Raw genomic sequence first — 25,916 nt, 5'->3', positions numbered from 1 at the left:
CTCGCGGGTTTCAGCGCGGGCTATAATCCTATCACCGCTGAAAGATGATTATAGAAACCCCTGTAATTAAACTGGACGCCGGGTGTCCGCAGCAGGCTGGGCGGGTAAGGCTGACGAGCCTGTGCCAGCTCCGCGGCCCCGTTTAACTGCGCACGGGACTGCACCCACCGAAGCATCACCTCACTCCCCTCTGCATAAACCTGCACTTTCTTCGCAGCTTTAATCGTTGGGGAGCAGACTCTTCTTGAAGTCTCCCCCTTCAAAGACACCAATAAAAAATACCTTCATACATCATTATGTTTTTTCAGGTTGTTTTTTTTTTTTTATTGCAGTGAGGGCAGCTATATAGATATACCCTTCTCCTACATATACTGCAGGTTTATTGTTTTACGCATGTTTTATTTAAGCTTCAAATCCACTAGTGCATAAGGTCAACATAACAAATACTTAATTGCCACATTTATTTTTAAGTAAACAGATTCTTTCCCCACGGTCCTTTTGAATCAGTAAAGGCTGCACTTAAACCTTCTCAACACAGCCCCAGGAACAAAACGCTGTACTGCAATTGTAACAACTGAATTTACACACTTGTGGATGTACATAAACACGTACATCAAACAGATGGGGAGAAATAGTTAAGGAAAAGTCAGGATGCAGATTCACTAAAGGAATTATCCGGAGAACATCTGCAGTACTCTCATCCCCAATCCAGAGGATGCCCAAGGACATGGATCCCAGACTCGGCACCGCCACTCCCAGGTTGCCAGTGGAATCGGGGACCACCAGTGTTTTAAGGAAACTGCTTCCAGGGCTTCAACAAAAGCAGTATTTTCCTTATGCAATATATACTGGAACAAACCAAAGCAATTCACTTGAGATACAGGAGAGGACTGGGACTAAGCTCATCAAAAGCAACAGAAGAATGGACCAACATCTAGCTTCCATACAATCCATACAGGATTCACAACATGTTGCCTGGGATTATTGCATACCAAATTCTTTGAAACTGAGCGCGGAATATATGTTTCAATTTTGCTTGTGTGTCAATTATATATTTCTGCATTCACTGATTATAAAATAAAAATTATATTATTCCATTTTTTTGTATAATATTCTGAAACTGCAGCTTTTGATAAGGTAACCATGCTTTTATTATGACTTTATGTAAATTGCCATAGATCCAGTGAATTCAATTAACTGAACTGAATTCCAATTTGCAGAGCAGCCTGGTCCAATAATTCAAAAACTGCATTTCTTGAACATTTTTAAATTGACCAGTGCTTACAAATCTGTCATTTCTATTTTTACTATTGTTACATAGCTGTCAGCATACATATTTCATAGAAACTGTGAGATGCCCACAAAAACAGGTTAATTAAGGAGTTCTCGTCCATCCCAGTCATATTAACAAGCAGACCTTGTGAGCAAACAAAAAGTGAAGCGAACGAAAATATCCTGAAGTATTTATTCAGTAATAAAATGGAAATAAAGACTTTCATTGCCTTTAAGTTATATTCAGTCTTCATTTCCTTAGTAATTATATAGATTCATTTTTTATTGTGCTTTGGGTTGGATTCACTGTGGTGCTCTGTGACTCATATTTGTTTCTAAATGGTGGTGGTAATTAGTAAACACAACTCCGTCTAGTTCTGTTTATCCCTGTTGGGATGTATTCCCTTGGAGACAGACTATCAAAGACAGGAAGACTTGTAACTTTAAATTGTATGATGTCTCAATGATTTCTTTAAAGTAGGATTCATTGCAATAAAGTAAACACAACATTACTGAAAAGAAAGCACATGTTCATTATTAAATCATTCCATACGTGTAAGAAAGACCAACAAAACAGGAACTGATGGATCCTGTGTAAGAGAACACTATCAGAGGAGGAAAAAAAAAGAAGAAAAAACTACATTAAGTGATTCAAAAGAAAGTGCTGAAATCTGATTAATAAACCACAGCAATCTCGCCTAACAATGTTTTAAATCCCTTATTCCATAAGACTGTATAAAGCAATGGATGTTTCCGCTACTAGAGCTTTGTGGCGATGCTTAGGGAGATTGAACAGAAAAAAGGAGCTACTTATTTTAACGCAAGCACAACAAAAACGTGGACAACTCTCCCAGGTGCTGCAGGGGTTGCAAGCCCCTTGCCTGAGATGCTTCTTTCTCCTAGCAGCATCGGGCTGTCATCTAAGCCTGGATGTCCTCACTCCCACACCCGTTCTATAAAGCAAAGGTAATTCCTTTCCTCCCCTAAAAGAAACTTTACACCTAGCAAACATATGCCTATTTGCTAAAACTCTCTCCTCCCGTTACTGAAGTTTGTTTCATGTTTTCCAGAAGTTTTGTCTCTCTGATGAAGGATAGATTCTTCTGCTGGGAGTAAATCAGCTTTGCAGTGTCATTTTTGTCCTTGGAATTTGTGTGAAGGAGCCTATACTCTTGGACAGTTACCTGTTTTTACAGTGATAAAAATAAAACAAAAATAATTGAAGAATCCAGGTGAGGAAATAAAATGACCCTGTGATTAATAAACTATAGCAAGTGTCAGGATCGGTGGTTCTGTTTCTCAGTCTCTTTTAAATGGCTTAACATCCCACACGTACCGACCTGGGCTCACAGAAAACCATTTTGCACAAAAGATCTAGGCCACTGTTTGGAGAGAAAATAACTAAGTTTTGCCATGACAACCTCCTTTACCCCTTAGACACCAGCTAAGCACTCTCAACCGAAAGGAGGGGAGAAGGCTGGAAGGGCAGACACCCCACGCACCCCACGCTGCTGGACCCGCCTGGGACACCAGAAACACACTGCACTGCCTGGCAGATCCCCCCTTCCACATATCCCCTGAAAAAAACCCCATCCTGCCCACCATCCCCAAATTTTTACCACTTTCTAACCAGAACAAGTGCTACAGCGGGAGGGAATATCCCTGTTCTGCCAGGCAGAGATCCCCCAGATCGCTCTGACCTGCAAGCGCTCGTTAACCCGGGCAGCATGGCACGCTGCTGCGGTTCAGACCCGAGATCGCTCCTTTGGGATTCACCTCAGCATGCCTAAAGCATTTCGGTAGAGCATCAAGCTTTGTGCAAAAAATCCTTAGAAAAATTAAAAATAAAAGTGGGGTTTTTTTTTTACTTATTCACCAATATTTTTTTCATATGTCCCACCCCAGGGAATTACTGTACTGTCTGTTAGAGGTGATGGCTCACTGCATCCTGGTCCATCCTGTAAAAGATGGGAAGGTGAAGCTGTAGACCATGCAAAAAAGAGGATGAGGGGGTTACAGGAGACAGAAGAATGCTCTCTTTTTACAGCAATATTAGATTTAAAATAAGGTTTAGAAAGCAAAAGGAGACAGAAGGGGTTTGAACAATACTATGATAAACTTGCTCCCTTGATGGTATACATCTACCGCATATCACTTCAGCTTGGTGATGGCAAGGATGCTGAATAAAGAACACAATTCAAGTGCCAGATTCCCTTCCAGAATGTTTTTGTTGTTGTTGTATATGCCATTAAGGAATTACTTGCTAGGAGCAACCTATACAGGAAAACATTCAAAGTACAATCCTTACTCTTTTATGATTCAGCTAAGTTGTTTCCAGTAAATAAGAGAAGTCAGGAATAACTTTAATTACTCAGCTTCAGCAATTTCTCCCATAAAAGATGAGAGCTATCAACTAAAAGTATATATTGTATGAGTTAAAAAAAAAAAATCATACTGGAAGATTCACAAAAAAGCACTTACATTTAGAAAAAGAAGGAAAATTACCCCATGTGTTATTTTAGACTATATAAAGATGACGGACATGAAAGAGTAGATTTATTCTCTCTTACATCTTTGATGACTTACCAAATGGATCACAGTCATCAAAGACAGAATAGTGATGCTCGGTAAAGCTCATTCTTTTAATGCTACCCGTATTTTTCTTCCATTAAGACTTGAACAAATAACGTTTCTAAGATTATCAGAAAATATTGAACTGTTAAGATAACTGGTTCATCATTCCACCAAAACAAAAAGTGTATTTTTTCAATCTGCAAATGTTTCATTTCATAACAGAAAAATAATTTGTAAAAAGACAAAGCTGCATGACAAACAAAAGCTAATGCAAGTCAGCAAGTCTCAATATGGCAACGCTAAGATGAATGGTTTGTCCCTTTTGTATTATTTATTGTGCCTTTATATCTATGAATTCCAAACTATCTATTACCAGAGATGGTGCCCACACTCAATTTATATAATATTGTGACAGTCAGTTGTTTCCATCATTCCTAAAAGCCACTTCAACTGGAGCTGATGTTAATGCACTAATATCAAAGTTAGGATTTATGCTACCTCCCACATACGCTGTAATTGCGTATGAAAGGGAAGTCACTATGCTATGGAATTACTTTTGCTCACTTTTTCAAGCAAACAAGACCTTGAATCGCTAATTGTTAAGACTATGCATTTTAGATAATTGCTGATTACAGTATTTGAAGTGTAAGTGATTGTTAAATGTGCTGTTTGGCTAATGCCCAGAAAGCCAACATGATATCATGGATAATTATAGACAGTTTAATTGCTTCAGGTCTTTTAATTGGCAAAGTACACGGATGATGAGAGATGAGATGAAACTGAAAGGTCCGCTGAGCCAAGGAGGCCTCCAGAATTGCATGCCATGAGCTGACCCTCTATTTCAGGTTCATCCTTTAGGGACCAAAGCAGGGTAATAGGAGACAACATCATTTTAGAAAGAAAGACCTAACCTGTCCTACCTCTACAGCTAGTTTTTCCTTGCGAGAAATTCCTCTGCTTGTCTGCCAAAAGCTGCCTCCTATATTCTTTTGAGCCCTGTATGTTACGCAGACGTGAATTCCTGCAGAGACATTGTCACTGCATCTTCTATTACCCTGTCTGTCTTCTGGTGAGCTTGCTCGTTTCACCTGGTAGGAAAGGTTCCCAACAAGTATGGCTTTGAGTCACGGCAGGGGTTAGATGTGGAAGAGCAAGAACCTGCAGAGTATTCATGCCTGCAAATTTTCCTAGATGGCAGTGAGTTTTGACTAAAAATTACAGAATTTGGCTCATGAAGTAAGTCCAGCCAGCAGATGGAGTGAAGTAGCCTTTGTGATTCGGATAACTCTGTTCCAGCACTCATGACAATTCATGAATCTCCCATCCCCAAAAGTTATTAGAGAAATTTAAAGCTCATGAAATAAGTCAGATTGGCAGATGTGAAAATATGAGTCCTCCTTTTACCCACAGAGAGGTAACTGTGCAAAAATCCCTTATACTGGTTTGCACATCTCTCTCATTTCGGAGCTTTTCTCTCCAGTGGCTAAAGGGTGGCACTTTTAAAATACCATTCTGCTAATAAAATATATCGCTGGACTTCCTGCACAATGGCCTTTAGTCACTCAGAGCAGAAACTTGGCACCGAAGTAATTGGAAGCGCATCGGTTTCTCAGGCATGAGAGCTGATGCATGTGTCTCCACTCGACTGCGTGGCAATGGATCATTTTCAACATTTTATTTCTTGTGTTGTTTAAAAAAAATACCAGCTCATTATCTCAATTTATAAATATCTTCCCAGGATCCATTTCAGTTTGCCATCGATCACAATAGAGACACATATACAAAAATAATCACGGCGCTAATTTGCATTGTCATATGTTGAGACTTATAACGAAGGAACACATTCAGGGTAGATGAAAATGTTACCAACTGCATGAGGGTCTTTTAGATACGCTTTACACTGTGATAAATGGCCATAAAAGCAATACAGAAGATCAGCAGGTCAACAGTCTCTTGTAGGTATGTTAATCTACTGCTCTTAATCCTCAGAAAAGCGTCTGGAGGCACTGGAGACCTCCCCGCAGCTGTAACGGGCAGGAGCCACGCGAGGGGAGGGCAGGACTACAAACCAAAAGTCTGCAACAGGTATATGAGCCAAACACAAAGTATTTCGAAGCGATGCCCGCAAACCCAAGCAATGAGCCGCAGCAGCAACTGTACGACGGCGAGGTACGGGACTGCAGACGCAGGAGATGCACCCAGGAGGGACGGGACTGCCCGAAGCAGCGAAGGGGACTGTTCTAGAGAGCCAGAGGGGATGGGGCCAAAGGTCTGGCCTGAAACCTGAACCAGAGAGAAGACTGCTGTAAACGCTAAAAAGGAAAACCTGGCCTCTGTTTCTGCTTCAGGTTTTGACAAAATGCGGATGGACGCTAATTAAGGCAGGCAGTCTATCGGCACAAACTCTCAGCTGTGTTTTCCGCTGACATTTCAGCCACACAAATGCTGGCAGACATCAGAAATGTTTAGTTTTTAAAACTTCAGAGTGGTATTTTTATTTAAGGAATAACTGGTTGAATTGCACGATCCCTGACAGCGTTACAAAGATGACAGTGTTGCTCAGAATGAGCTCATTTGTAAGATCTTCCGCTCGCTACTGTCATTTCACGTTTCGCAGGATTTTTGCTATAACATCCCTGTATTCATTTCATTATAGGAGATGCTTTTCAGGAAGATAATAAAAGATGTTGCAGGTTTGGGTCCTAAAGTAATCTAATGTGTCTTTTTGAGAGGTTAGATCTCCCTGTGACTTTGTTTCTACTTTCAAAAAGCTGATTTATCCACCTTCTCAGAATACTACCAGATTTAATTCCAGCATCTGTAAATTTAAGATCTTTGAAGTATTTTGAGTCCCTTCAGAGAACTATAAACTTTGTAAGTTTGTGCTAGCTAAAGCATCTACCAAAAATACCCCCTCACTAGGATATTAGAGTAATGATCATAGACCTGTGTTACATTTAACTGGTTTAAACACTGCCAAAATGCTGCAAGAATTTTCTATAACTGCCTCCAAACGCCTTTTCATCTTTGGCAGGTGGCCTGTAAATGGCTACAAATTTTTTTTATTCCTTATTTACCTGGGATTCAGCAATGCCCTTCCTATGGCTACACTCTGGGAAGAGTTTCCCGCGCCGGGGCAGCGGGAGCACAATGTCACCGCTTCCTCCGAGCTGTGAGAGGGCATCAACACAGCGAAGCAAATGACATTTAATAAATTCATATATACACCCTGCAGTACGTGTACCCAGCAGTATGCACGCAAAAAGACAACCTAAAATAAACCCTAATTTGGGGTTTGGTGTAATTCGTAAGTCTGTGTTTTTCTCACATGAAATAGCATCCATCATTTCAGATCTCTGGCTGAAGAGTTCTAGTTTTAAAACGTTATTGTTCGGAAAACTTTACACTACTGTTTTTGCTCAGTTTTGCACAAGTTAATTGCTTGCAGAGACTGCAAACCTGAATGCCTTCCAGAGACTGCAAACATGAGAAGAAAAAAAAAAAAAAGGACCAATTGTAGACAAAATAAGCTACTACCATAAACTTACATTAATTTAAAAAATATATATGGATGTATACACATAGGTACATATATATTTATTGAAATAACTAATTCAGATCCCCCAAAATCTTCTGAAACCACCTCCTGATTATAGTAGCTATTAAAAATGTTTGAATTGCAGAATATTGCTTTGTAGAGAAAAACAAATACACAGAATCAGAGAGTCACGATGTGGTCGGACAGGGTGCTACACAATCTCATCTCGGCTCCCTTTCCCACAAAAGGTTGGACCAGATGATCTTTGGAGGTCCCTTCCAACCTGGGCTGTTCTACTGTTCTCTCCCCACTGTCAGTGCCCAGATCTCGCTGGGGTTCCCCAAGCCCCCAGCCCTCCCTGCTGCTGGGAGTCCCCATCCTTCGTCTCCAACCAGACCCATCTATCTCCTACCCCCAACCTCCCATGTCCTCGCAACGACCGCGTCAGTAAGGACGCGAGAGCATCTCCCTGCTCTGCGCTAAACCCAGAGACTTTCATTTCGTACGTGCCGCCGCGGCCAGCATGGGCTGAGCCTGAATTTGAATGGCACCTTGGCAGTCATTTAGTTCTCCTAATGGCACCTACTTTATGCAAAACTGCAGAAATTAGAGCTGGAGAAGACACATTAGGTAAATTATGCTGAATGACTGGAATGGGATAGATGGAAGTAACTGGCTTAGGGTTTCTTATCATACCGCACTTCTGATGAGTCACAGGAATGTTGGAATATTGTGATCTGTGAAGAAAACATGAAAGAAAGGGGAACGAAGAGTCGTCCTACTTATAAAAATCCTAGTAGACTTTAAAATAGAGTAAATCTATGATCATTTTTCAAATCACTGTTCCCCAAATGCCTGAATTATCTCCAGCTATGATGAATTATATCTTCTTTCCACCCTTTCACTGAAAATATCCAAGCAACGGACCTGTCACCACCTCCTTGAGATAACAACCTACAGTTCTGTAAATCTCACTCTCTGAAAACTTTCTCCATTGTCATGTTTTCTTAATTACATTTTCACCTTTCCCTCAGTTATACTCCTCTTTGTACAAGCCTAAATGGATGCTTTTCCACCTTGCAGCTTTTCTCTGATGGCTCTTGTGCTTTTGATTTTCAAAGGGGCTGCTACTATTCCCTGCTCAGTTTTGCCTGTGAAATCCTGGAAGATCATGGATTTTTGCAGGTGTAACTAAGAGAAGAATTTGTCCTGTGGATTTTTTATTACTGATGGAAATGTAGAAGCCAGAAAGATCACAGCTTGAGCTTCAGAGCTCACGTAGCGTTGGCAAAGCTAGCAGCTAGGAGAATGAAAAATACCTTTTCCCTGTAAACTGAACAGATTGAGGAACAATAAAGCATGAAATCACACACTGTACCACTTACAGACATCTCTTAGAAACACATTTTGATATACAATACAATATAGCTATTTTTCAATTGTCCTAGTCTGGACATTTTGTTTACAGCCAATGATACATAAAAGATTCTGAGCCTTGTTCACTTTGCCTACAACTGTCTGCTGCAAAGCCGAAATTCTCTTCTTCACCTTAAAGCTGATTTCCTATGGAAGCACCGGTGCTTTAAGCCTGATGACAGAAAGCCAGGCTACATACAGATGCTAGAAACATTATTTGGAGATGAATAGAAGGTATGTTTGCGTTGCAGGCTTAGGTCGACCTCAACCTGCTTGTCTTTGAATTGCTCTGTTCTCAGACCCAGACCTAAGCCTCTTGACTCTGGATTTGAAAACCCTTTGCTATCCCAGGTTCGGCAGCTTGTCTGTACAAGTAGAAAGCTTAAACATAGCATATTTCAGGTATCTCCAAGGCTGCTTTTGCTATGAATTTTCACAGCTTTTTTCCAAATACACTTGCCCTTAGACACCACCTACTTCCCAGCCCCACCAGAGCTCAGCTTTCACTTCGCAGGTTGTCAAATGACAGCTCAGAGACTTGAAAAAAACCCCCAGTCTCTGCAGAGTTTTAATATAAATGTTGGTGGGTAGCTAAGAATTAGCAATGATCTATGGTTATGCAAAAGACAATGAGAATTAACCCCTTACGGAGGCTGAGAAAGCTTCATCAAACATTGCCTCTCTACATCTTTTCCTGTCCACTGCTACTTACCTAACCACAGTTCCTATAATCACTAAGTCTGCTAATGCAGCAATTAGTTACAAAAGCAAGCAGAACTGATGCTACATTAACCACACTTAGCATGTACTAATACTACATTGCAAATCATTTATAATGGTTTCATTACACGTCTGAATGTCAGACAACACTGAGAAACCAGATTATTTGAGGCCAAAAGGAGAACTGTGTCACCTCTGTCACCTGCCCGACTTGGTGGTGGCCTGGGACCAAGGGTTTGGACAGACACAGCGAGCACAAACCCAGGGAGCTGCGGTTCTGCCAGTCCTTGTGCTAAGGGGGGGCTGAATCCCACCCTCCTGCCTTCCCTGATCCGGAGCTTCGGGACAGCACGGTTAAACCTGGCATAAACCGAGGGACCAGCGCATCTCCCCCCGATCCACAACCCCGTGGTGACACAGCACTAGTCAAAGGACTAAGCACGACACATCTGGTTGCTTTTTGCTGCAGTATGTAAAGACCTTATAATTTGGTATTGCATATCTAAAAGAAGAACTCAAAGATGCGGCAAAGATTTAAACTTAGTTAAAGAAGACTTTTCAGGCAATGGAGCTGGTGAACGTGAGTCTGACAATCTCAGGACAGTAATTCCAGTTCCACCATCAACTACTACTAGTTTATCTTAAAAGTAAAATAAAAAAAGAATAACCGAGTAAGAGCACTGAAGAGATTACACCATATAAATAGATTATGGCTGATTTCCTATTTATGATTCATTACATTAAGAAAATATAGCTGTTAATTTATGCCCGTGATGGAGAATATTATATACCTTGACAGACTTGATAGTGTCATCTGAAGGAAGGAAAGTGTGATATTACCAGATTATCAAATGTAAAGCACTCTGAAATACATAAATTATGGTTTGATATAAGAGATTCCACCCAGAAAATACTGGCTATCAGATTAAAAAGTAATCTCGGAGATGAGACGGAGGATTGATACATGCTGGGGAGTTTAAAGGACTCAAACACTACCTTCAGCAAACTGAACTCTTACACCCAACCTGCACTTCCTCTTGAATGCTGCTGGTTTAAAACCTAAAGAAGAATAAGGGAACAAAAGTCTGTCTTTTTTTTCTTTCTTCCTTTCTTTTTCTCAATTTCAGTAGTTCTAGTGAAAGCTGTAACTTCTGCCAACAAACCGCATCTACAATCTACACCGAGAGCTTTGCTGCCTGCTAGAGAGGCAGATTGTCCGATACTGATGAAGAACAGGACATAGCTTCATGTCTCAACTGCTAAAAATTCTTTAATAAATGGGATTGAAGGGGTTTTTTGTCTTTTTTTGGTATGCTGAAGTACTTTAGGAATTTTAGGACTAGTCTGAAGGTAAAGATAATTTGTTTGACTTAGAAATACAGCAGTAATACCTGAAACTACAGTATGAAAACTGAACAATGTCAACAGGAGGAGAAAAAATTGGAAATAGAGATGCGAGATGATCACAGAAAACGTGAGGCTTAGATGTCAAAAATCTCTGCAGACCCCCACGGATAAGTTCGGAGAGCGCTACAAAGGACTAATTTAAGCAGTTTTCTGTAAATGAAAATAGGTACCACTTTAAAAAAAAAAAAAGTAATTATTGAACTGTGATTCTAACATTGTAATCACTAAGGCTGATACAAAGAAAATATAAAGATGAAGCTTTAGATGTGGCAAAAATATGACAATTATATAATGAAGGTGACAAGACTGCAGTTAATAAAGCTGAGTGCAACATCTCTGGATATAAATAGGCTGACGAGAGGAAATAAGAAAAAGCCTACCACAGAAAAGTATATTTGCAATATAAACCCAGAGAAGCAACATGAAAAGCTTGCATTAATTTTTGAAAAAGGAAGTAACATAAGAGCTGAATACAACTGTTTGGGTAAGTCAAATGCAACATAATTAGCATGGTAGTTAATGCAAGTTCTATGATCTATGTGACACCTTAGCTCACTTAAAAATAATTTCTTTACCTAAAAGTAAATTAAGAGATCTATTCTATTCTTCAGACTGAGCTGAGTAGAAATAAAAACAGTCAGCAAAAAAAATAGGTAGAGTAGAAAGGTGCCCATCAGTGGTAACAGGAAGATAGGAAGAAAGATAATACAGAAGTAAAGGGAAAGCAGAAAAATACATTTTTTTTTTCTTTAAAAAAGGCAAGCAAACCAAAAACCCAAACTAAAACAAACTGAAAAAGTTGCTTGGTAACAGGAGTGCAAACACGGAATAAAGGAACGCAGAAAGACATCGAGATGAAGGACCCCAAAAGCAAAACCAAGGTTGCGCTTCGATGCGCGGTGAGGCTGAAGAGCTGCGCCGGGCAGAGCAATGCTCTTGCCTGGCCCTGGGCAGCTGCACAGCCCCGAATCAGCGCTGGGCATGACGTCCCTAATTAGGTTAGGAAGAGGAAATGCATACGGCTATGGTTTGATAGTTATGAGAAAGTACTATTAAATAACACTGGAATCAAAATACTGAGGAAATAATTGCAGGAACCGATCAGTTCTGCCTATCAGGCTTATCTGACTCTTTCCTACCACAAAAGCCACGTCAGACTAAATTTCAAAGCAGCACTGGCTTCTTGCTGGAAATTTTTTGTTACTGTTGATTGGGGTTACCTGGTTTGTTATGCTTAACATGGGGTGATGCTTTGATAATTTATCTCCCTGATGCAAAACAAAGACATGAAGGAGGTTTATTTCATCTCCAGATCTGTGTGACCAGGGAGATGGATGAGCTAGTCCCGACACCTTCTGCAGGACAACAGAGCTATCGTGAAGCCACGAGTCTCTCAGAAGCTTCTTCCCACTGTCATTAAGGCCAGTACAACTTCTGCTGTTCACAGGCAGAATACCACTTGAACAGGAGCTGATTAAGATTGAGCGAGAGTATTAGAGACAGGTGAAGGTTCAACCATCGAACATGCTCTCGCTTATCAAGACGTCTGCAGGTCCATTTGGATTACATGATAACCAATGGTACATAGTCCAGTTTTTTCCTAAGATGTGTTAAGTACCTCAGAGCTAGGGATAAAAAAATGCCACTGAAGGAACACCTAAGGAATAAGGAGTTTGGTTTGTCTTTGTTCTGATACAATACGGTCACTGGACCAGCAGCGGTAAAGCACGATGCTCCGTACTGGTGATGAACAAAATCCACAGAGGGGTACTCATCTTCATCTTAGCTGAGTAACTGATGGTGGGAAATGAAGCTTTATGTTTTCATGCACATTTGAAACAGCTCGATTATTGTTTCTATTGGCACAGTATTTATGGACTGCAGTCATTAACTAGGTGTGCTAGGCAAAGTGTGAACACAAAAGGGAATGACAGTCCCTCTCCTGATCAGCTCTAATTCTTACAGAGGGGACAAAACAGAATAAAGAAAAAAAAAAAAAAAAAAAGACAAACATACAGAAGAGATGCAAGGAACAGGGAAACAGATTTTGTAAGTATAACAAACAAATCATTTTTATAAACATGAATATCAAATTTACCATCAGTAACCTGCAGAACATGAAACAGATATGCTGCCTCACATTATTATATAAGTATATAGCTATAAAAAAAAATCATGTGACCAACGCTTCAAAATAATAGATTTCAAACCACTCATCCGAAGTCATGCAATACTGACAGAAATGAGAATAGAAACAATAACTGAGTATTTTGTGATGTACCAAGTATATTTAGTATTGTCTTAGTAATCGAGCACTTAAGAAAGATTATGGCTGGACGAAAAGACACGAAAACAGCCACTGTCACTTTAGTTCTCATTACTGTCAATGGCTGGTAACATGTAGAGGTTACAGGCATGGAAAGGGTGTACTGTATATCCAGAGGGCATACAGGCGAAAAGACCTAAGACGCCCAACCATATTGAAGGCTAAGAGCAGAAGAAAACAGCCAGCATGCTATTTTTCAAACAAATAAAAACCAATAGTTACCAACTACTTCGGATCATAACATTGTGCCTTGGATTTCCTCATCTCCTTACCCTCCAAAATCTGAATTCTCTTGCATTTAAGTTTCTGTGAAGTAATCATTTTCTATTAACATAATGAAATCAAGTTCTTATTTCGAACAACATGAATTTCAACCATCTTCAAACTCAGGCTTTCAGATGTCCGTGTCTTTATTTCCCTACTTCCACAGACACAGTAAGAGTATACTTCATCTGAACAAGAGAGTGACAGATTTCAGGCTAGTTTTGCTCGCTAGAATTATCCCTGGTTCCCAAGAACATCACTGATCATCAGAATAACTTTTTCTGAGGTTTTCCTTAAATATACTTTCCCTAATGTCACATAAAGTCTCTGAATGTCAAAATGTGCTTTATTAATAGAAAAAAAAAATCACTGGGGACATTTAAGTTCATCAAGTGATGAATGCCCTCTTTGATACGCGCATGGCACACTTGCAACAATTACTGGGGAGAGATTAGCAAGCCTTTTCTATGCTCCAATGGCTTCATGGAGTGTTGGTTTAGTGCATCGAAGTGCATGTAATAGATTGAATTCCCTGCTGTTTTCTGCAGACAGCCAATTACAAACTACCTGCACACTTGATGCTTTTGACCTTGCCCATAACAATATCTGAACTGATGGACTAAGTCACTTTCAAATGATAAGACTTTGCAACAAAAAGCCAGACACTCCACCCTCCAAAGAGTATTAGGAAATTTACAGTAGGATTATTTTAATTAGTCTTTTAAACCTATACTGTTCACGTTAAATCCCTCTATCCCACTTACCCTGGCTCTACTAGAAATGAGAAGTGAGAAAGTATCACAAATAATTTCTTTAGATGAAAAAAAAAAAATTAAAAAAAAAATTGCAAAGCAAAATTTACTTTTTGCAAGCCAAAATTTTTAGCCTTTCCAAATAACCAAATTTGTGCTCAGTGCCAAATTAACCGATAGCTTCAGCCTAAACTGGACCAAAATACATTCACTTATCACCCCCAGTTAAACATCTTTCATTGTTATTATTTCTGATGCAGATTGTGCTTCTGTTCAAAAGCAGATAGGAGCTATGTGGGCTCCTAGAATTTCTTTCAGCATATTGCCTTCAGAAGTCCTTCATTAGCTTTAAGACTGAGTATTTAAAGCCAGGCATTCAGAAACAGTAGTCAAAGAAAATGTGCTATTTTTGTTTTATACAAGCCGGTGTGTTTGACTGCCATACCCGTATACAACTTCTATTCTGCTCATGTTTATGAAAATGAGTTGGAATAAGTTTCTTCGGAAACATTCTCTCCTCATTTCTCATTTCCCTCCTGTCAAAAGTCTTCTGAATGGAAGTTATTATTGGCTTTATAATTTGTAACCTCTAGAATCCCTCAAGGTGAATACAGAAAATTTATTTTCTGTTTAACATTATTGTGCCTTAGCTAACATTGCCTTTTGAGAACAGTATATCCTAAGGAAGACTGCCTAAAATAAATAAAAATAAGAAAAAAAAAGTCCTTCAACAGATGATCCAATTACACACGAGATTACTACGGTAGGGTTTTATGCAAAAATAGGTTTATGATCCCTTAGTGGGTTTCTTATATCCCTTAAAATCATGCAGAGCAAGGAGGTGCCATATTTACATATCCCCATGAATTGATTTGAGGGTTAATCTTCAAAACTCTGTATGTACCTGCTACTACATTTCTTGTTAAGCAAAGGCAGGGCAGACAGTCTGGGTGCTGGCCATGCCCAGACCTCAGCAGATGGCACTGTTTCTCCCGCTCAGCCTCACCAGAGCTCTTTGAAAATTAACTTTTAACTTTTCATCTCCTTTGCCAGAAGCCCCGCAACCCTCCAGTGAAAGACTCAGACGCGGGCAGGGGCCCTCGGCGGGTGGCATGTCCCCAGCGAGGCCACCCGAGGCACGGTGACGCTTGTTGTCGGGACGTCCTAAATATATTTACCATAACGATGAATATATCCTCATACCAGCCCATCAAAAGCTGGTGCATATCCCATTTGTAGTCTATAACCACTCTCTATACAAACAACAGATACGTAGGAAAACAGTGTATTTACAAACAAATGCCACAGAATTCCTGATGTTTTCCATATGCTGTTGAAAAAATGCTGCTTGCTTTAATACTGCTTTCTTTAAAATCACACCACGCCAGCATCAGTCTTGCTAGCAGCGGAAACCCCAAAAGCAAACCGCACTGAGTCCGGGACTCGCGGCACCCGACGCGCACCCGCTACGCGGCCAAGCTCTGCGCCCACCCGCAGCACGAGGCCGTCTGGTCTCCCCTGTGCAAAGCCACCCCCAAAAACATGGGCAGCGCCCAGGGTCCCCACGGTACACCTCCGTCGCCGCACGTGCCGACGCGAAACACGGCAGAGTGGTAAGTGGTGGTGGGTGTTGATGAGACCAACTGCATGTTATCAGACCCAAATCACCTAAAAAAAGCAGACAAGTGCTGGCCAGGGCTGCTCTTCCAAATATTTCATCGCTTCTGCCAACTCTGTAGACCCAGCAAAGGAGATCTACCGCACACGCAGCCAACGTACGGAGCAACTGCAGGCTCCAGCCGCTTTGGAAGGTCAGGTAAAGGCAGTGGCGAAAATGTCACAAATTATTATTATTTCTTGTTTTGCACTTGAAAATGATGGCACGGCCTTGGTGATGTGGCAAATGCACTATTAGGGTGCCTCGGAGGAGTTGTGTACGTATGGAAATCACACCTCAAATTAATATCTGAAACCATGTAAATGTGAGTACTTTCACTATCCACATTTTCTGTTAAAGGTACGCGGACTAATAAAGTTTGACCTATATTAATTTATTTAAACAAACATATTCCTAAAATCTACACTGAAAGTTATCTAGCATGGGTTTTTAAACCTCCATAAATACACGAAGATGCTGAAGACAATTCCATCCCGTTAGAATTACAAGGAAAGTGTTAATACCCCTTTTTCCTTGAATGATAATCCTGCTCCTTGTAGATTCTTTTGCTGAGATTGCATCTCACTTGCCTTAGGTATTAAGCCTATGTAATTTTCTTAACCATGGGGTATCCATTTATCAGATTTGATGCCGATTCCTTTTAGTTGCTTCAGCTGGAAAAAAAAAGGCTTGTTTCAGAAAAAGGTTATTTAAATGTGAATATGAATAACCAGAAAAAAAAGCCACCTAAAGCTAGCAATAGATCTAACGCAATAAAATTCAGTGACATCTGGAAATACATTAGGGTAAGTCAATAGCCTAAAACAAGGCATTATGAGCTGTATCTAGCAATTCATGCTAGTCCCCATTACTTTATTTGCAATCATTTAGTAGAGCCTCTGTTGGCCTTTTTTTCATTAGAGAAGTACTTTTAATTCCACAAAATAAAGTCAAGAAAATTATTATGCTTTCTTTTATTCCTAGTCCACATAAAATAATGGCTCGTGTTTATTAATGCTGTTTTAGTGGAGAAAATTAATTTGTGGAAAATTCATTAACAAACTGCATTGATGTGCTAGCATGGTCACCACAAATGACCACCACAGACTGCTAGGTAACAGGGGAAGAAAGATAACAGCCAAATAAAACCCTTAGTTTTAATGAAACCATCACATTAAGGCCATCTATTTGACTATTAAGGGTTTTATAGATTTTTTTAAAAATTGTAAAATAAATAGCATACTGAAATAAAAGGAAAACTCTCCCTATAATGAGATGCATGCACCGTTAAGACTGTTGGCCAGCTGAGCCCCAGTGTAATTCCACTGTCCTTCTCCTGAACTTTATTTTAATAAACATATGCACTTGGCAATATATTATATAAATCAAATCCTTGATATTAAGGGCATTGCACATTTCAGTGCATCTGCTAGCATAGGTTAATTATCTTTATACAATTTGTATGGTTAGATCATCACTTGGATAAAAAAGCACTATCAATTCCCAGGACAACATGATTTCATCACTTGTTTTTCTTAACAGAACACTGGGTCCTCCTCAGCTGGAGGTATTCTGTCTCCAAGGCCATAAGGAAAGGTGTTTGGGGACCCTCCCCTGAAGGTTACAGCTCCTGAACGAGGTAGCTTATCTACTTTAAAGTGACTCATTTGCCTCTGACCTTGAACAAAGACAACACAACCGCCCGCTCTGCTCTGGTGGCGAATCCCTTCGAGCCTTGCTAGTGTTTGTGCTGTCCCTCATCTCCACTGCACGCAGGAGGAAGGTTAAATTCCCCTGGAGAAATGGATGTTCTTGGTAACCCAATTCCTTACACGTTTCCAGTCCAGTTAAAGAGCTGACAGAAAACTGAGCAAGACATTTAAGTGTTTGAATGGTCCTTGAATTGGACTCAGGTTCCAGAGAAAGTGTGATTTAACACTATAAGTTTTCCCTGAAAAAACATAGAGGACTTGTGGGTCAGAGACGCACTTAATGAGTTCTACAGGCTCATCATGTCTGAAAGCATCTTCAGGGCTTGAGCGGTGGCAGAGTGCCGTCCCTAAGCCTGGCAGCAGGGACATCGGGGAGAAAGAGTGAATGACAGAGGATGCAGAAGGCTTTGGGTACAGAGATGGCCTTAGAATGAAAATGCGAGAGAAAGGTGAAAAAGTGTAAAAGTCAATTTAAGGAAGAAACTGAATTATCCCAAGAAATGGAAATAAGAACAATAGAACCAGTCACAGTGTGCTATAAACCACATCAGTAAGTTCCAGAAGCATTAGGATTTGAAGACTCCTAGTGCACAATCTTCTACAAGCTTGAACATCTGTGGACCCTAACAGAGGAAAAAATAAAACCATCTGGGGGAATGAAATGACCAGGCATCCCTCCTGAACCAGGCTGTCGCTTAACTTTTGCTTCAAACCTGAGCAGCGGTCAGCACTCGTGCCTCTGGCCTCAAAAGCAGGCAAGGGACCCTGAAACCCTGCACGAGCTGGGGCCACCTCCATCACCTCATCACCTCTGTCGAGAAGGCAACGTCGAAGCACACGAACCAGGACCTGCTCATATACTCTGGGGGAGGCTTTTGGCTTCACGAGGACGGGTACCTGACCCCAGCTCCCTCCCCGTACAGCCCAGCGCCCGCCTGCTCAGGACGGCCAGCGTCAGCCCGACCGCGACCCTCTCGAGGGCTTGCTCAGGAGCAAATCGGCGTTCTTCATTTTCTTCCATGCGCAGAGATCTCTGGGACAGGTATAAACAACGCCTTTGTTATTGATTCAGTTATATACGTCTTGAGGGAAGCGATAGTTAACATTTGCTACGAATATTCTTCGGAGTATTAAAATCAATTCACCTCCAGTATCTTCCTTTGCGAGTTTATTTTCTATGCATTGTGTGCAATCTATGTCTATGCATTTTCAGGTCACTGAAAAAGCATTTTAAAACTACACTTTGCAGAAAGGAATTTTTAATACATTTTCAGCATGCATTCCTGCCACAGGGTTGTTTGTTTTTTTTGGTTTTTTGTTTTTGTTTTTTTTAACTGGATTTGTGATTACTCAATTAGTAAAGAGAAATAACGAATGATAACCAATAGAAACTGTGCACTGCTATGAAAAATTGAATCAAGAATAAGTGATCTAGAAAGAGAGGTCACTGAGTCATTTTGAATAAGTACATTTGAGATAATTATGTGCTTTGAAGACGTTCCGAGAAAAAGAGGCAAAATTAATCAGATACATTAAATTATGAATTATTAACTCAGCTCTATTAAATATCAAATAGAAAAGCTTTTTAGGATTAACCATGTTTTTAGAAATTCTACTAACTAGTGAGTAGATTTCTTTGATTTAAAAATGATTTTTATTTACATTTGAAGCACAGGAGAGTCCCTCTGGGGCAAGCGAAGCTTTCCAGAAGTGGCAGATCACTTCTATGGTCAGAGTCTTAGTCTGAAGCAACGTAAAGACAGTAATCCATTTCCACTGAGCCTTTTCAGACTGAAATGGGGATGGTACACAGAAAACAAAGTTTATAAGTACGTAAAGACAGAGGTATCGGGCAGACTCATCATTCTACAAGCACTGGAGATGTGTCTTAATTATAACTTTTACGGAGTCTGTTGATCCTTAAGTGAGTAGTGGCAGCTCCTGTACTGCTGCATTCATCTCAAAATAAATGCAGGACTTCTGTTTCACATCTCCCACAATGCTTTGGATATTTTGGCTGGCTGATGCAAGTTTTTTTGAATAAAAAATTCCTTGGCAAAGTCAGCCTTCACATGGAACGATGCCAGAACTACTCATGAAACAAGTTACTGTGGCCTTAAGTTAAATCAATAATGCTGAATGAATAATGGTTGTTGCTGGATGCTGATTTTTCCTGGCTAATACATAGTTCTCATGTCATTTCCTGAACCACCAGTCCAGCTCCAGCCACTCGGCACGATGAAATGCAAGACGCGTTCCTTCAGCAGAGAGGATGTGAACCCACCCGCTGAACGATCCTTAATCGTATCACGGTCTCTCGTTTCCGTGTCATCTATCAGCGAGTTTTGCGTCTGCCTGCAACTGCCAACAGATGTAATGCAGCTCATATTTAGCCATACACCCACTGTTCTTCGATATCTATAAAATGCACTTGAAACTATTGGCCTTTCTATTTCTAAATGGTTTACAGGATTACAGCAATAACAGATTTTGACCAAAGTTAAGCACTACAGGTTTTGTTAGTTCTTTAAAAGTGGTATTTCTATAAGAAGAAAGTTTCTAATAGTTAAATGCCTAATTTTTGTTATTTATTTCCATTTCTCAGAGTCTGTGACGCAGAAGGGCAGAGTACGCAGCAGTATGCCGGTGTCTCAGCTGCCCCGGGGGTTCTCAGGTCCCCAGCTCCTCTCCAGCACCAGCCCCGCTCCACCGGCACTGTGCCATATGGAAAGCCTTCAGCAAACGTGCCTGTAATCTTTCTCCTTCACAGCTTACAGATAATTTCTCACATGCCAGACACACTTTCCTCGCCTATTTGCTAGTTAACACTGATATTAAGTAATTGAACTGTTGCCCTCTGAATTTTCATCTTCGTTTTCGACACTGGATACCTGCAGAGAGTTCAGAGGAGGGATAAGAGCGGCTGCACAGCACACAAGGCACTACTGCAAAACTTGCAGCAATTTGTTATATTGTTTGATGATTCTGACGGGATTGATTTTCTTCTTGGCAAGTTAATGATATAATTACAAATTACTGAATTATTTTATACTAGAGGATTGTTTCATAAATTAGGTTGCTGTCATTTATCATTACAATTTCTTTAACCAACACATCTGATCCTTTGATCTGTTAACATCTCTACTCTGCGGCGTTAATACACGCTCTCAGTCATCACCGTGACATGACAAATAACGAAGCTCAAAGTTTACCAAGCCATAAAAATGCACTTTCTTCATTTTCCTCATTAGCAGGCACACGTGAATAGGTAAAAGCTGCAAACCCTTCCAAATCTTCTCGTAATACAGAGCATGCACGGAGAAACCACGCACGGAGAAACCACGGGGTTTACCTTATGACCGAAGCTCACCCTGGATAAGGCACCTCTTTCCTACTCATCAGCTAATCAGATTTTGTTATCATCCCCACTCTTCCCCTAAACGTGCTTGCAAACCATTCTGCATCTTTCCTTGCCTCATATCCTTCAAACACTTCTAGCAAGAAACTTTGTTCTGAAAGCTGTGCTCATCTAATCAAAGAAGATTTAAATGAAAGTAATCCTGGATTGAGCCATACATCCCCAGTCAAAACTAACCATCCATCTCTTAAGTTTCTGACCTAAACAAGGATCATTTACAGGCCAAAAGCTCTTCTGTGTTTATTTAGGGAAGACTTCAGAAGTTCATTTGCAGATAATTCAAAACCTGATTGAATTAGCAAGTCAGCAAAGGTTACCAGCTCAGCTCTGGAAGACAGCAAACACACAAATTTCAGTCAAATTACCGAAAACAGGAAAAGCTGCACACATGCAGATGAGGACCAAACTTAGAACAATTAAAATTATTTCCATAGCTTTTCCATGCATAATATTATCTCGGAGAGCAGGAAACACGGCGAGGTGATGGAAGAACCACTCTCAATACCAGTGAGCGTAGTCAAACCAATGCCAGTTTGAACAACGCCGAAGCGTGCACTTCACCAGCCCTTCGCACAGTGCAAACTATACATGTCAGCCCATAACTTGTCATTAAAAAAAAGTGTATTTTACACAGATATTTTGGAAAAATAGTGCCAGTGTGCCGAATTTCCATTCATAGCTTATTCTGGTTAGCCTCTTGTACGCACCAGATACAGAGCAGACATCCCTGGTGCCAGCTTTACATCTCTATTGTTGGACCCTGCTTAATTGGAACTAAATTAGTCTGAGATATTATCTATAAACTTTTTGACTTAGATTTGTTTCATTACCTGTAATTGGATCAACTCTAATACCTTTCTTCCAGTACCACCACAGCTGCTTCTTCAGAAAATTCTGCTGGAATTAATTAAAAAAAAACCAAACCAAAACAAAAACAGATCCTGATGCATTTCTATCTATTTGTATTTTTGATGGAGAGGACAATAAAAAAAAAAATCACTACTTCTTTCTTTTGTAGCGAAAATAAACAACTATCATCTGCATTCCTGCAGTGACACACACATACACCAGGCATACAGCAGATGACCATCAAGCTGGTGAGGAGATGTGGGGACATAGATATCGCTGCCTTCTATTCACCTTAAAAAAGGGTTTCTTTCAAGTGATTATAACCGACTCTGAGTCTTTGGTCTAACAAAAGGAGAAGCAAAAATCCTAATCTTAAAAAGCTTTTTAAAATATTTCCAAGAAAGCATTTTTCCTTCCATGGTTTAGTGTGTTATCTATAACCTGTGTTGCGAGGATAACAAGCAGTTGTGATTGCACTTATTTATTTTATGAGAAAGGCTTAGGAATTCAAGATAGTATTGTAGACAAAATACCTCATTTTGGTTTCTTTTCAGAGTCTAATGAAATGGATGAAGTTTTCTGGCATTGCCACTGAATTATATAATCCTAGAGAAGACATTAATGGCTGCTCTAAAAATCTAATTAAATTTTAGAGCACTAGTAAGGCAGCCATAAGGCCCATGTAAGCTATTATCTACATTAATAAAAATTAAAGTCAAACAGTATCTATACAGTAATAATGTACCTGGATTCAAGGTCACTTTAATTCCCTTACTCCCATATTTTTCTTTATTGTTGCTATAAATATTATTATTTAATCAAAATTTCAAATTTATGTACATTTGTTACCCTGAACTGTTCTCTTAATACACAGTATTGAGACAAGAATTAATTTAATTGTTTTTTCTTAATTGCTTATTTTCTCACCTTCTACATACTAGAACTCCTATTATTAGCATATAAAAGGGCAAGAAACTGGGACAAGCTACAGGTACTTTATTGTATATCTAAATGAAAATCTAGAATCAATGCAACACAACACGGGCACGACTCATCTCACATGCAACTCTTCTCCTGCGTGGAAAAGAACAAAAAGAAGAAAGTGGATGCTATGGAAAGGAACACAGAATAAAAGCAGAAAATTGAAAAAAGCTAACAGGAGAGCTGACACAGAGCTGCCCTTACCCTGGGAGCCAGGGCTGTGCGCCGGGGACGAGAGGCTTGAGCTGCCCAGAGTCTGCTCCTGGGGCAAGGGCATCACAGCCAGGGACTGGAAAAGTAGCCGGTGCTTGAAAATCAGTATTGACTAAACATTTGCGCCAGTCTTGGGTGGTTTATCTGACTGAGGAAACCCATGGTTACAATCCTTTTGAGTTCTTAGGATAATCTGAGTTGGGGGGAATTATCACTGTAGGTACTGGGCTGAGAATATCGTCCACTTTGTCTCAGCCACAAACTGCGCCTTCTTCCTAAAGATCAACAGAAAGAGCAGTCTGCAGCAATTCCTGATGCAAAACACAAAACGAGGCCAGAGAGGCTGCTGACCTGTCCCAGAGTACGGCATTGACCCCTCGGCTGGAAAACAAAGTCCACCTAACGACGGGGCAGTGAAAACAGAGACATCCCGGTAGACAGTTGAGTTCTCTACTTGCTGGGTGAAGAAATTCTTTCATTAGCATGCTAACAGCTTGGGTTTTGCCTGGGATGCTACATCTGTGCCATTATATTTGGATTTTATTTCTATCTAATATGTGTTCTCTGCAGATTGAAACAAATGGATTTTATTTTCCTACTTTGAATGGCAGAGATTACTGTGCATTTAAATAACGTCTCTACCTACCAAGGAGTATTGTAAGTGACAGAACAAATTGCAAAGATAATTTTGAAGTAGTATCTTGAAGATGGGGGATTTACGTCACTGAAACTTTGCTTTGATTTCTTTGGAAAGACTGAAAACTGTTGGAAAAGCAGGGGATCTCAAGCAGGATCATCTGCATTGCTTCTAAGCCCTTCTGCAAACCTTTTGGTTTTTTCTCTCTTGTTAATGATCAGGGGTGAGATTGTACCAGCCACGGCAATCTATAGTTAGGCTGCATTTAATGATCCCCCTGGCTGTTATCACATGGAAGTGCATTTTAAGAATCAAAACATCACCAAAAGGCCACTCCTAAGATTATGCTGCGCACTAATCTACAGCATGCCAACAGTGTTTTAAATAAAATGCCCTATCTGAAAAGGGGAGGAGGGAAAATGAAATGCTTCCATGAGCTGAAGTATCCAACTCCAGGTTCCCCGCACAGAGCAAGGCAGGGGACCGGGTGGGGGGGGCGGGTAGGGGGTCCCCGCTTTGCTCTCCCAGCGGCTGTAAGGCAGCCAGCTATGCGGGTGCCTAAAGAGTGGAAATAGCTCCCAAATGTGAACAAAATATTCAGAAATACATGGATTTTCATTACACTTCTAATCACTGATGCGCACAAATCGTTTACTGAGTGCATAATTAAAACCTCAAGTGTTTTCCATAAAAATATTTGTAAATTAGGTGAATAAATTATTCAGTGGTCATTATTGAAATTAAATCTTCTCCAAGTGAATTTATTGCTACCTTGCAAGCAGAACTCCGAGCAACACAGCTAATTTTTTTCTCAGATGTAGCAGTACAATATACTGATGGTACTTCAGTGCTGGTCACAGCAAACAAACCTCTCAAATTCTGTACTACGTGTGTCGGTACATGTAGCTCCAGTCTTCACCTCCTGAATATTTCTTAGGTATACATGATACAGATGTTAAGTCCCTAGCAAGATCGTCAGACCTTGAATTTCTTTTTCCACTGTCCAAGACCATTTGCCAGCATCTCAAGAAAAAGATCAAGGCGGCTGCTGTGGCCATGTCACCTCTCTTAATGACCTTGAAATGCTCAGATCTTATGCCTAAAGTGATAAAAGTAAGAGACTTCAAACACACGTTAAGAAATCAGAGGGATGGGAGTGCTCAGCTTTTCATCGCCAAATCCAGCTCAGGCAGCATGACCCACAGTGATGTTACCTGTACAGATGCTGCATCCAAGGATAACTAATTCCCATTCATTTTTTAAGCAGGTTCACAGTCCTGGACACAGTTCAATGTCAGACACCATCCGTTCAAAGACAGGAAGGATGAACGGGGCAACTATGGGTATAACGTATTGGGACAGCTATTTACTGCGTTCTGGCGAGAGGATGGAGAATGGTTTTACCTGGGATAAACACTGTGAGAGTTTTTCTCATATTGTTCACTTATTTCCAATTCTAATCTTGGCTGGCACCTCGGGAAATTAAAAAAAACCCTCCCTCACATTTATTTACCATGAGAACCTTGCCTCGTGCAGCCGTGGCACCAAGGGTAAAAACCCCAGGGATGGAGGGAAGAGCAAGGAAGAGAAAGAGCTAAAGGACAGCATGTTTTTTTCTGGAATAGTTCATTCAATTCTAGCAAACATGCCACTTTCTAAATTGGTTTATAACTATTTTTAGGTTACGTATAAAAGTCAGTTTACACATCCAGATGATGTGCATGTATTCCTGCATATATTCTTCCTGTTTTGCTTTTCAAAAGTAACAATATGCAGGAGCTCATAAACAACCAGAAATATCAGCTCATCAGGGAAAATACATTCTCTGCTTCACTTTTCCCTTCAGTTTAAAGAAAATTAGCTAGGCACACAACAGCTTTTACAGCCCAAAGACCTTCTCCACTTAAAGTGAAAAATTTTGCCAGTGTTATTTCCTTCAAGCAGTCATTTCACTGCTGGGCATGTTATAGAAACAATTTTTTTGTCATCAGTGAAAAATTATTTGGTTTTAGACACCAATTCTTAGAAAAGATGCTATGAACTTCATTTGGAAAATGTTAGAATTGGTTTCTTCATTCAAAATTTTTTGATGATTGGGCATGAGAAAATTTAATTTTTTATTTGTTTTTATTTATTTTGATTTATTATTTCACTCGAAGCAAACTCCTTGATGCACTGTT

General features: G+C 40.2%; 1 protein-coding gene across 4 annotated transcripts in view; it reads right to left on the bottom strand.

Annotated features, from left to right (window-relative positions):
• The window catches only part of LOC128137068 (contactin-4), a 351,999-nt gene that overhangs the window by 198,593 nt on the left and 127,490 nt on the right, over positions 1–25,916 (bottom strand). The window lies entirely within an intron of this gene.

This window comes from Harpia harpyja, chromosome Z (assembly GCF_026419915.1).
Source record: "Harpia harpyja isolate bHarHar1 chromosome Z, bHarHar1 primary haplotype, whole genome shotgun sequence".
Taxonomy (NCBI): domain Eukaryota; kingdom Metazoa; phylum Chordata; class Aves; order Accipitriformes; family Accipitridae; genus Harpia; species Harpia harpyja.
This window is presented reverse-complemented; position numbering and strand designations above follow the sequence as displayed.